The 10262-nt window shown below is 39.8% G+C and overlaps 1 protein-coding gene across 1 annotated transcript in view; it reads left to right on the forward strand.

Moving 5' to 3' along the window:
- The window catches only part of LOC121484461 (zinc finger protein 773-like), an 86154-nt gene that overhangs the window by 45453 nt on the left and 30439 nt on the right, over positions 1 to 10262 (forward strand). The window lies entirely within an intron of this gene.

Here is a 10262-nt window from a genome sequence, read left to right on the forward strand (position 1 = left end):
TTAGAGGGAAAGCATTCAGACTTTCATCATGTTAACTTTGGGGTTGGTTTTTATTTTAAGATTTTCTTTATTTTAGAGAGCGAGAGAGCATGAGCATGGGGCATGAGGGGCAGAGGGAGAGAATCTCAAGTAGACTCTATGCTGAGGACAGAGCCTTGTGTGGAGTTTGATTTCACAACCCTCAGATCATGACCTGAGCCAAAATCAAGAGTCAGACACTTAACCGACTGAGCCATCTAGGTGCCCCTAGCTTTAGGCTTTTAATAGATGCTCTAAATCAAGTTAAGGAAATTGATTCTGACACCAATTCTTCTGACACCAACTACCCAGAGTTAGCAACGATCTCCAACATCTTTAAGGGCTTAGTCCTCCACAAGAAAGCCCCCATCTCAGACAAAAGTGGCAAGTGTCAGGGGCCACCTATACATCTGACCTATTGGCTATAATTTCAGGGGTCCCTACAATCCCTTCAAGTTCAATAACTTACTAGAATGACTCATAGAAGTAACTAAAAGTGGTATACCTATGGCCCCAGTTTTGTTGTAAATAATATAACTCTGGAACAGCCAAATAGAAAGGATGCATAGGGCAAAGTCTGGGCAGGTCCTGGATGTGAAGTTGCTATGACCTTTCCCTAGGGAGTCAAGCCACAGCACGCTCCTGCACATCACTGTGTTCACCAACCAGGAGCTCCACCAAGCCTAGGTGTCCAGAGTTCTGACTGGGGTCCTGTTATACAGGCATGATTGATTAGATCATGGCCACATGACTGGACTCATTTCCCTTCCTAGGGGAAGGTCTGTCGGACTCAAAGTTTCAAACTTCTAATCACAGAGTTGGTCTTTCTGGTAACAAGTTTCCATCCTTAAACTTTCTAGTAGCCTACCATTAGTAACCTGTTAGCATAAGAAAGATTCCTATCACTCCAGGAATTACAAGATTTTTAAAGGTCTCTGCCAGGAACCTGGGACAAAATGCAGGTGTGCTTTTTATTATACTACACTTTCTAGCTAATATACATTCATTTAATATAATCTAAATTGTTAAAACAATTTTACATTGCTGGTAAATATCAATAGATTATGACAGTTTCAGGAATCCAATTTCCTAAAATTTTAAGGATTTGTGTGTGTGTGTGTGTGTGTGTGCGTGCACACACATACGCATCTATGTTCATATACTGATCTGGAATTTTCTTTTCATATAATTACCTGGTTTTGCAATCAGAACAAAATTGGCTTTATAAAATTAGTTTATAAAATTAGTGTTCCATATATTATCTTTTAAAAAAAGAGTTTGATAGAATCTTTATTTCTTCATTAAATATTTGGTAGGATTCGTTGGCAAAGCCATCTTGGTCTAAGTTTTTAGTAAGAAGGTTTCTTACATTTATACACAGATTTGCATAACTAGAAGCCTGGATACTAAAATTTTTTTAAAGATTTTATTTATTTATTCATGAGAGACACACACAGAGAGAGGCAGAGACATAGGCAGAGGGAGAAGCAGGCTCCCTTCAGGGAGCCTGATCCAGGACTCAATCCCAGGGGGCCACCACCTGAGCCAAAGGCAGGCGTTCAACCACTGAGCCACCCAAGTGCCCCTAATTAAATATTTTTAATGCACAAGGATTTTCAGATTATCTATTTCTTCTTGAGTGGGACTGGTAAGTTGGTATCTTTCAAGGAACTTTTGTCCTCCAAATTTCCATTTATTGGGAAAGAGCTGTTTAAAATAAGTACCCATTATCCATTATATTTTTCAAAGATATCTAGTGCTATACCTCCTTTCCTTGCTTATATTTGTAATATGCTGTTTGTCTTTTTCCTGTTGTGTCTGGAGGTGTTTCAATTTTACTAATTTATTCAAGCTATCTTCTTTGAGGGTTCAGAAGTTTTTTGAAAAACTTAAAAAAAATTAACAAAGTTTATTAAACTGATTCTCAATACACAGGACATTAGGCAAACAACCTAATGCAAGGATGGGAACTGCAGGCCAACCCCAAAGTCACCCTAAGTTAAGGACACAGAGTTTGGAATCTGGGTCTGCCAAAGTGTCTGGAATCCATAGTGCGCACTGCAGGAGAGAGAAAACTTCAGGGTCATACACTGAGGCATCCTCAAATATTTGGCTGAGTACTAATTTGTATATGCATGTAAGAAACCACCAAAGGCTGGGTAAAAAAAATAAACACCAAAAAGGGTAAGATGAAATAATTTGAAGACTAATATAAAGAATGGAATAGTGGCTGTTCAACTAGAAGAGTCAGATGCTCAACTGACTGAGCCACCAGGCACCCAACAAATCCACTTTTATATTCAGGGATGTCAATAATCTTCAAAGAGAGGTTGATGGACCCCACCCCCACCCCAAAATTAGTAAGGACACAGAAAACAGACATTATCAACAATCTTAACCTAGTTGACAATTGTGGAACCCTTCACTAAACAATACAATAACATTCAAGTTAACATGAAATACAAGACAGCCCATATTCTGAGCCATAAAGAAAATCTCAATAAACATAAATAATTCAAGCCATAAAGTATATAGTCTGAATGCAATAGAATTAAATAAGAAATAAATGACAAGAAAGATAAGGAAAATTCCAAATGTTTGATATAATATACTTCTAAAATGAGCTAGGTGTGAAAGAAGGAATTTGAAAGGAAACTGGAAAGTATTTTAAATTAAAATGAAAAAAACATGACTTCTATGGGAGGCAACTAAAGCAGTTCTTACAGAACCACTTTTGGTATTAAGCATCTATACTAAGGGGAAAAAGGTTTCAAATCAAAGATCAAAGGATCTCAGCTTCCATGTTAAAAAGTAGCAAAATAAATTAAATCCAATAAAAGTAAAAGGCAGAGTGCTTGGCTGGGTCAGTCAGAAGAGTATGGACTTGGTCTCAAAGTTGTGAGCTCCAGTCCCGTGTTGGGTATAGAGATTTAAAAAGAGAGAGAAATAAAGAAAAAGGCAATGGTAGAAAAAAAAAGTCAAATTGGGAAAAAATCAGTGTAACCAATTACTTTAAGAAGATAATAAGGGATCCCTGGGTGGCGCAGCGGTTTGGCGCCTGCCTTTGGCTCAGGGCGCGATCCTGGAGACCCGGGATCGAATCCCACATCAGGCTCCCGGTGCATGGAGCCTGCTTCTTCCTCCGCCTGTGTCTCTGCCTCTCTCTCTCTCTCTGTGACTATCATAAATAAATAAAAAAAAGAAGATAATAAAACTGATAAACTTTTGATCAAGAAAAAGAGGTATAGATATTATCAGTATAAGGTGTGAAAATTCACAAAAAGGAAACCTCATTTAGGATGGAGTCAGGAGCACAGCATGGGGAGCTCTCATGCCTGGTACTAGTTGTCCATTGCAGACCCAATGGGAAGAGAGGACCTTGCAAGCCAATACTACTTCACTATCCCCAGGAAGAAGTTCGACTTCTTCCTCTCCTGGCAACAGCCCGGCCAATGATAGTGACAGCTCAATCACTGAGAAGCCACCATACTTACCCAGTTTTCTCCAGTGGACTTCTAGTCTATAACAGCCTTCTCAAATTCCCTTTTCCTCTATACAAGAGCATTCCTCACCTTTCTTCTCTGGACTTGCCTATGGTTTTGCTGAAGCTTGCTTGCCCTGGATTGCAGTTCTCAGCTATTCCCAAATGACACTCCCCCCACCCCTTTTTTTGGTTAAATAAGTGGCAGTTTTATTTTTAAAGTTAAGGTTAGTTGTTGCACCAAACTGGGATCCAGAGAAGACTCCCAACAACTCTGAGGCTGGTGAACAAATGTGCTGGTACCCACACAGCTGATTGTTCTCATTGCTTTCTCACCAATCCTGGGGTTTGCCAGTAAATTTTCTTCTGGATTTTAAGCTCCATGCTTTGTGTCTGAGCCCTCTGGGACTTATTCAGGATCTGTTTTAAGACCTTGTCTTTTAAAAAATTATCTCTGAGAATACTTGTTTGATCTTTGGTGCAACTCCTTTTTTAGAATTCAACCATTTTTGATGGGACTGTGTTGACTTCAGCCCAAGTCATGTTTGGAATAAGAATGTTACTATAGGAACTAGCTTTTGGTCTCTTTTTTGGAACCAGACTGCTCCTTTAGGAACTGTGCCCTTTTGAACTGTGTAGGACTTCAGTCCCAGTTTTTCTTGTGAATCAGATTATTCTGGTTGAAACAGTGCCAGCCTTCAGTTCAACTCCTGTTCAGGATCGGATTTTACTACTGTACCTGTAGGTACTGTAGCCTTCAATCAGATTCCTTCTAGAACCAGACTGTTCCAGAAGAACCTCTAAGAAGTGGGATCCCAGTCATCAAAATGCTTTTGAGGGCACCCCTCCCAAGTGGGACTCTAGTTTTATGTTTAAAAACTATGATCGTGCATTTATGAGTAAGTAGACTAACTTAATCAAAAGTAATTTGGAGCTTCCATGGCCATTATGAGGAAGTTTTGATCTCCCCAAGCTTACTTATTTTACTCAAAATTCAATTAGAAAGCTGCAGTTCTTAAAGTAAAAAACTCTAAATGGGATGCCTATTTTAAATGGTTATCTCAAGGCTTCCAGTTGTTTTCAGTGTTCTAAGTTTGTCTCTTTGTAAAATACTATTTCTAAATTCACTGAAGCAAACAATTAAAATAAGTCAAAATGGCTTGAGGCCTTTTTTCCCTTCTGTCTCATCTTCTTTGTCTGCAGACATGTGGCAACAAAATTCAGGCTTGCACACAGAAAGCTGATGAAAGATTTGTAATCAAGGATTGTGATCATTACAATTACAATCAACACAAAATTGTCTCAAGAATATTCTGGTTAGGGACACCTGGGTTGCTCAGTGGTTGAGCCTCTGCTTTTGGTTCAGGGCATGATTTGGGGGTCCTGGGATCCAGTCCCACATCAGGCTCCCCGCAGGGGAGCTTCTCCCTCTGCTTATGTCTCTGCCTCTCTCTCTGTTTCCCATGAATGAATGAATGAATGAATACCTTAAAAAAAAAAAAAAGACTATTCTGGTCTATCTTTAGATGTTGAATAATCCACCTGGGTAGCATCTGACTCTGTTTATTAATGGCCTGAACCAGGATCTTTCTCTTTTAGTTAAAAGGACCAGGATGGAATGAGAAACTTCCCACTCCAGATTTAGTTAATATGGCAAACTAGCTCACCCACATCCCAGATGAGTCGCCTAAAAGAAAGACCACTAAATTCTCAATTTTCGACACATGACAAATGACAGTCCGTGAACAAAACAAAAGCCTTTCTAGTTGCTATTTTTGCAAAAAGCCAGGGTACTGGAAAAAAAAAAGATTGTTATAAATTTGAGTGTTCCAGGTGCATTCAGTCCTTTGCCAGCCTTTCTAGTGTCTTCCTAATTCCCAATGACGAAGGTATGAGAAACTTCAGGGGCTCTTCCCAATCCTCCCTCCTAAAACAGCTTAGAGAAACTTTTTTTTTTCTTTCCCCAAAACAGGCTATTTCTTTAATTATTGAGTCTGTGGCTGAGGTGGGGCTTTCAAGGGAATTCAAGAAAATGCGCGTCTGGAGGAACTGAGGGGAGACGCGGATTCGCTCAGGAGCGGCCAGCGCTGCCAGGACGCAGTTCCTGCCCTGACCTGCAAGCTGTCATCCTTGGCTCCCTCTACTGCAGTTTCTGAAGCCCTCTCAGCGTCGTCGTTTCACTGGACAGTCAAGACAGTTGGGAATGAATCTCTGTCTTTGATACCAAAGCTACACTCTGTGTTTAACCCCCCACTGCTATAAAGCTGCCTCTGCTTCAGAGTACTAGAGTAGTTCAAATAGTGGGGGTCTCTAACACACTTCAACAGGTTCCTGTGTCTGTACCTATTCCCTTTTGTCTAGGTCCTTGGAGAGCTACTCTCACCCATTTCTCCTTAGTTATTCCGCCCCTATTCATTTTATTGGGCTGAGTTATCTTATAAAAGTATCATGCCAGGCTTTCTCCCAAAAAGGGGTAATAACTCTAGAATTTTACAGTGGTAATCAAAATAGCCAACCAAGGGAATTTAATGACCATTTGATATCTTTTATTCTGTCTCTAACAGCACTATAGCAGACTCTGGAGATACTGAGCATTTATTCCTATTGTAACAGCTACCATCCTCTCTGGGAAAAATCCTCAACTAATATTGGGAAATCCACAGTGTAGCTCCTATCAAGATTCAAAACCTCTTCCTATAATCAGTGCTCTAGAAATAAAGAAGACTGTCAGGGTATCAAGCCCATAATAGATTAAGGAAGGTCTCATTACGCACCCACCACCCCACCCAACCCCGCCTTATTTCCCATAACACTATTTTAACTGTGAGAAAACCCAAAAACCAACAATGGGAGTTTGTCCAGGATCTCTGAGCAATAAATACCAAATAACCACTGTTACTCCTCAGCACCCTGTTGTCCCCAGTGCCCATCTGCTACTAACATCCATTCCTGTGGTAAACAAAATTTTCACTGTAATTGATTATGCAGTACATTTTTAGTATTCCTGTTGTTAAGGATAGCCAATTTTGTTTTCACTTGGAAAGAAGAGAAATACACCTGGAGAGTCATGCCCCAAGGTATCACAGAGTCCCTCTTTTTTCACAAATCTTAAAACTTCATTTGGATTATAGAAAGTCCTCAGCAGGCTCTACTTTGTTGTACTATATAAACAATTTGCTTCTCTGCTTCCCTTCTCAAATCTCTTCACAGGAAGACAGCACCCACCTGTTAAAATTTTTGGCCTTAAAAGGACATAAAGTCCTCAAAGAAAAAATGCAATTTACTCGGTCTCAGGTTAGATACTTAGGGTGTCTGATCTTGAAACAAGGACTACATTTCGATCCAGATGAAACCCCTCACAACTGCTTAATGTTGACAGGTACCTTTTGAATCCTCATGAGAACTTAACAGGAAACTCCTCTAACCGATGCAGATTTTTCATGGTTTACTGATGGTTCTTATTTAAAGAATGAAAATTGTAAATATCGTGCTGGGTATGCTACTACAACACCCTTTGAAGTCACTGAGGCAGAACTTTTACTTTTGACTATTTCAGCCCAAAAGCTGAGTCCTATGCCCTCACTTGAGCTTGTATCTCACCCTAGAGTAAAACTCCACAAACATTTATACCTATAGCCGGTATGTCTTTGAGGTAGCTTATGACTTTTGGAATATTATAGAAACAACAATGTGTCCTTACCTCCAATTGGAATAATGTTAAAAATGGTTCCTATATCCAAAATTTATTAGATGCCATACTTCTGCCAGCTACTCTGGATATTAGTAAATTTTCTGGGCATTCCAGACTCAACTCCCTGGGGGCCAAAGCAACCCACCTCACTGGTACCTGTGCCACAAATGCTGCTCTCAAGGAAACCAATAGCCAAATCTTTGTCGTGGTTCAAAGGGATGTTTTCCAAAATGATAAATTTTGGGAAAATTGACAGGAGATACCCAGCAATTGGCAACAAAGGGGGAAAGACAATATTGGAAATATAATTGTTCCCTTAATAAAAAGAGATAACTTTGGTTTGGGACACATAACAATTCAGCCATATCAGAAGTTCTAAAATTTCCACTACTTACAAATGCATACACATTACAGGTGCCTGGGTGGCTCAGTAGGTTATTTGGCCAACTCTTGATGTTGGCTCAGGTCATGATCTCGGGGTCCTGTGATTGAGCCTCATGTCTGGCTCTACATTCAGTGGGGAGTCTGCTTGAGGATCCCCATAAATAAGTCTCTTTAAACAAAGATACCATCCCTATATGTGGAATCTCTCTCAAACTTCATAGTGATCAGAGAACCCATTTGAAATAGTGGTCAGGTATTTTGATGATTTTGTGCTGTTTTCCCAGTTTTTGCTTATCATCTTTAATCCTGTTAGCTAAATCCACTTAATGGCACTATTAAAACTCAATTGGCAAAACTCCTAGAGACTCTCAAATACCTTGGCCAAAGGCATGGCTGTTAATTCCTCTAAACCTCAGATCCACCCCCTCGGGAACTCACAGACTTTTACCCTTTGAGGTAGTCAGAGGACATTCAAAGCACTTGGCTCCAGCCTTCTTTGACTCACAGTTGATATTTCTATTACAGAGAAGTATGCTGGACAGCCCGGGTGGCTCAGTGGTTTAGTGCTGCCTTCAGTCCAGGGCCTGATCCTGGAGACCTGGGATCAAGTCCCACGTCAGGGTCCCCGCATGGAGCCTGCTTCTCCCTCTGCCTGTGCCTTTGCCTGTGTTTCTCATGAATAAATAAATATTTTTTAAAAAGTTAACTATGCTTTGGTAGAGCAGTCTTCTCACAGTGCGCTCCCAGGTGTTGTTGGAAAAGACACCTTCAGACTTATCAGCTTCACTGGAAAGGCCCTGGTCAGGAAGTGCTAAGCAATCCTTATGCCATCAAACTCCAGGGAACAGACCCTTGGGTTTCTGTAACACATCTAAAGAAAGCACCAAAACTTTGATTGGATCTGCACATCATTTGGTGACCTGAAAGTAAATTTCTTGGAATTGAAACAGACATCTGAAGACAGCTTTCCCAAGATGTGTAAAACAAACCCGTATACCTTTTTCACTGTAGCTGCTTCTTTTATGGAAAGACAGTACCCTGTCTGCATTTTTCCAAGCCCTTGCAAAAAGGGAAACATTTTTTGATTGTGGCCTTTCAGAAACAGCATCATTATCCTGGGTCAAGATAATTTTCATTTGCTTTTTCTGAGGGGCTAGAAGATTCAGAATTCAGAAGTCTCATCTTAACTATTAACTGACTTTGGATTCATCTCTAAATTCATGGTCTCTGAATTTTCAATGTTATAGGCTGTATTAGCAATAACACATTTGCCTCCAAATAGTTTTTTGAGATAATACTGTTTTAAAACATCTTTGAAGTTTTGTCGTCTTGCAAAAAGTTCATCAGCTGTTGCTTCATGTTTATACCTGCACTGTATCCTCCCAAATGGTTCACTCTATTGTGCTCTTGCAGTATTCACTAGTCTGTTTTCATGGTAACTTTTAACAAACATTTCCAAGAGGAATACATCACTCCAGGTTTGCCTTCATAGGGAGAACCTTTCTCCCCTAAATTGGAGTTAAGTGCCACTAAATATTTCGTTTGGGGATCCCTGGGTGGCGCAGCGGTTTGGCGCCTGCCTTTGGCCCAGGGCGCGATCCTGGAGACCCGGGATCGAATCCCACGTCGGGCTCCCGGTGCATGGAGCCTGCTTCTCCCTCCGCCTGTGTCTCTGCCTCTCTCTCTCTCTCTGTGACTATCATAAATAAAAAAAAATAATAAAAAAATAAATATTTCGTTTGACTTTCAGACTTAGGGTCCTTGTTTAGAACCATCATACAATTTGGAGTTATGTTACTTCTGATGTGTACATAATTGTTTTGTATTTTGTTGACTGTTGAGGGTTTATTATTATTAAATGACCACTCAATAAGGTGATGCTGGCTTGATGCTTCAATATGTTTCTCCCTCGTAACTGTCCTTATTTCTCAAATGTCACCTTAAGTGGTTTCCACTTGCAACACACTTTCCTTCCAATGTGGGGCATGACGACCTTCCCAGTACTGAGGGACTAAACCAGTAATCTTTTTTTCCCCCTAGAGTGAGCATTGGTGGTTTGTGTCATTCAAGGAATTCATTTTATTTAAGTAGTCAAACTATTCTATCCCCTAGAGTGAGCATTGGTGGTTGTGTCATTCAAGAAGTTCATTTTATTTAAATAGTCAAACTATTCTTATATTAGTACCTGTAGAGTCTTTACTGATGCCACCTCTCTTATTCTTGTTAATCTTAAAAATAAAACTGCCAGTTATTTTACCAGCAAAAAATGGGTTTATTTGGGAATAGCTGAGATTTGCAAGCAAGTTTTAGCAAAACCATAGGCAAGTCCAGAAAACAAAGGTGAGGAATGCTCTTTTATAGAGGGAAAAGGAAGTTGAGAAGTCCACTGAAATAACTAGGAGTTGTAACTGTAGTGCTTTCTCATTGGCTGGGTTATTGCTAGAGGAAGAAATCTTCCTTCCTCCTGCTGGGATAAAAAGATAACTCCTAAAGATCTACATCCACAATGAAAATTAAATTTGTAATTATAAATCTTCCCCTAAAATAAAACCTCAGGCCCAATTACTTCACTGGTGATTTCTACAAAACAATAATGAAAAACAATACAAATTCTTCACAAACTGTTTCACAAAATTAAAAATCAGGGAATACTTAACCAACTTATTGTGTAAAGCCAGCATTATGGTG

This window comes from Vulpes lagopus, chromosome 2, assembly GCF_018345385.1.
Source record: "Vulpes lagopus strain Blue_001 chromosome 2, ASM1834538v1, whole genome shotgun sequence".
Classification (NCBI taxonomy): domain Eukaryota; kingdom Metazoa; phylum Chordata; class Mammalia; order Carnivora; family Canidae; genus Vulpes; species Vulpes lagopus.